General features: G+C 35.5%; 1 non-coding gene across 1 annotated transcript; it reads left to right on the top strand.

Moving 5' to 3' along the window:
• Positions 1–1,132: 1,132 nt before the first annotated feature.
• Positions 1,133–1,238, top strand: LOC125147102 (U6 spliceosomal RNA). Its single transcript, XR_007145008.1, has one exon. It is a non-coding gene; the product is annotated as a U6 spliceosomal RNA (small nuclear RNA).
• The last annotated feature ends 1,465 nt before the right edge of the window (positions 1,239–2,703 follow it).

The following is a 2,703-nucleotide window of genomic DNA, read 5'->3' as shown; positions in this document are numbered from 1 at the left end:
ATATTAAAAAGATAAGTGTGGCTATTTCCTATTAAAAATATCATTTAGTTCGGTCTTATGAGTATATATTAGATAATTCAGACAAAAAATTAAGAACGATATCATATACATTCATTTGAGAATAGTTTAATGCACTTCATTTTCTTTTGACTTATGCTTTAACATTTACGTATCAATGCAAAACTGGATTCTACTTAGAAGTTAACTTGAAAAAATATTTTAAATATGTCATTTAAATTTTTCTAAGTCATGCCAGCCTGTAAGTATTTCAAAGTCTAAGTAATAGTTCTAGCACAAATATTATTGTCTCTCTGCTCGTTTACTGTTATGGGAAATCAGTCCCACATTGATTCATCTATTTAGGTTAATCTCCAGTCAATGGAGATTTTCCATGTATGCAAAAAAAACCCCAAATCTGGAAACAGTAATCACTTTGCCATGGCTATTTTCTCCTCCCCTTTACTGACTGTATTATTGATGAATTCCAATAAAAATCTACGTAAATGCACTTTGCTTCTGTCACTATTTCTGCTGAAAATGGAATCAATGCAGAAGGTGCAGTCTTTTATGATCCCAAATCTCCCTCAGATGCTAGAATGACTCTACAGGACTGAAAGAACTAGAGAGATCACCCCCTCATTTTCTCTTTTTTACACATCTTTGGTTTTGAATCTGAGCATGTCCAATTGCATCCTCAGTGTTTCTCCTTTGAAAAATAAGTCCACCAGCCCCTCAGTCTATCTTAGCCAATTGTTCATCTGATGAGCCTCCCTTCTTTTTTTCTCTACTTTTGTCAACACAGAAAATTCCTCCTCTGACCCCTCATCCATTCATCAAATAAAGCCAAGTATAAGTGGGGTGCCTGGGTGGCTCAGTCAGTTTAGCATCTGACTTCAGCTCAGGTCATGATCTCTCAGTTCATGAGTTCAAGACCTGAGTCAGGCTCTGTGCTGACAGCTCAGAGCCTGGAGCCTGCTTTGGATTCTGTGTCTCCCTCTCTCTCTGCCCCTCTCCTGCTCACACTCTCTCTCTCAAAAAAATAAATAAACATTAAAAAATAAAAAAGTCAACTACAAATGGCTCATTAAACTCAGATCACCCAAACAGCATAGTTATATAAAATAAAAAGCAAGTGCTCGCTTCAGCAGCCCATATACTAAAGTTGAAACAACATAGAGAAGATTAGCATAGCCCCTGCACAAGATGACATGAAAATCTGTAAAGCATTTCATACTAAAATATAAAAAAATAGTTGAAAAATAAAACATTGATTTTTTTTTATTAAAAAACTCATCTACGGCTTCATGTCTTATCACAACATGACAAGAACTTGGATATTATCACTCCTGAACTTACACCAAGAAAATAAGTTGAATAAGTTGAAATTCAGTGACTTTCTTGGACTCATCAGGAATTTGTGATTCCCATGGCAAATTACCACTCCAAATTCTGGAGAGATTGCCAGATCTAGAGAATTACATCAGAGATATGCTTACCTAGAGCAGAAGCTACTGGAGTCAACAACTGGTAGGACAACTTAAATGGTAACTTTGGTGAATTGCTGAAGGCTGAGGGTTGATTAGCATGAGATGGGGAGACTGCTGGCAGCTACAGTATTAGATGGGCCTCCATAGTTTTGTGGGTTTCACCCTCAGGAACCCACTAAATTTTAATAGTGAAGAGACAAGAAAGATCTCATATTCCTGGCATGGCAGACAAATGTAACCATTTTGAAATATATCTAGATAATTCTACCAAACAAAGGCCTACCCTGCTGGGAAAAAGACTTTATTAGAGCCTTATCCCACCTGGAGGGAGGACAGTTTTACAACTGCAGGTTTACTTAGCCAAACTGTTTCAAATAAGGCAAGAGGAAGCAGAAAGCTAGGAAACATTTGGAAGATCAAGCCAGGAACAAAGTTCGACTAAAACACTGAGATTTAATAATAAGATTACAAATTGCTACCCATTACCTACAATTTACCATCACATCAACAGGGCTCTAGAATAATAACGTTGGATTATAATTCAATATATAATTGTGGCTAAAAGAGCCACAAGCACAGGCTGTATTTAAGGAGTTTTTAGAAATACCCGAAAATATCAAGGGAGACAAAAAAAAAAAAAGGACATGAGAAATCTGAAACTTAACAGCTATTACTATAGCAAATATTAAACATGGCCCAACTTCTTGCCAGATTAACATGAATCTCACATCAAAATCATTTTGGTTATTCTTTCTTAATTCATATGTCCAGTTTTCAACAATAATTATAAGGCATGTTAAAAAGGTAAGAAAAAATACAGTTTGAGAAGACAAAACAAGTATCAAACCAGACTCAGCTATGACACAGAGATTGGATCACCCGATAGGAAAATTAAAATCACTATGACTTAATATGGTAGAATTGACTGTAAGTAGAGAGATGGTAACTCCAAAAAAGAACTAAAATGAAACACAATAAACCAAAAATGCTTTCACACAAATAAAAAAATGTCTTTGATGGGCTTATCAGCAGACTTGAAATGGCCATGGTAAGCATCAATGAGCTTGAAAATATGTCCATACAAACACCCCATCTGAAATGCAACAAGAAAAGAGAATGTAAAGCAGAAGAGTGTATTCAAGAACCATGAAATAATTTCTCAAGATATAGCATACATAATTGGCATATCAAAAGGAGAAGAAAGACAAAATGTTGC

This window comes from Prionailurus viverrinus, chromosome A1, assembly GCF_022837055.1.
Source record: "Prionailurus viverrinus isolate Anna chromosome A1, UM_Priviv_1.0, whole genome shotgun sequence".
In the NCBI taxonomy this organism is placed as follows: Eukaryota; Metazoa; Chordata; class Mammalia; order Carnivora; family Felidae; genus Prionailurus; species Prionailurus viverrinus.
This window is presented reverse-complemented; position numbering and strand designations above follow the sequence as displayed.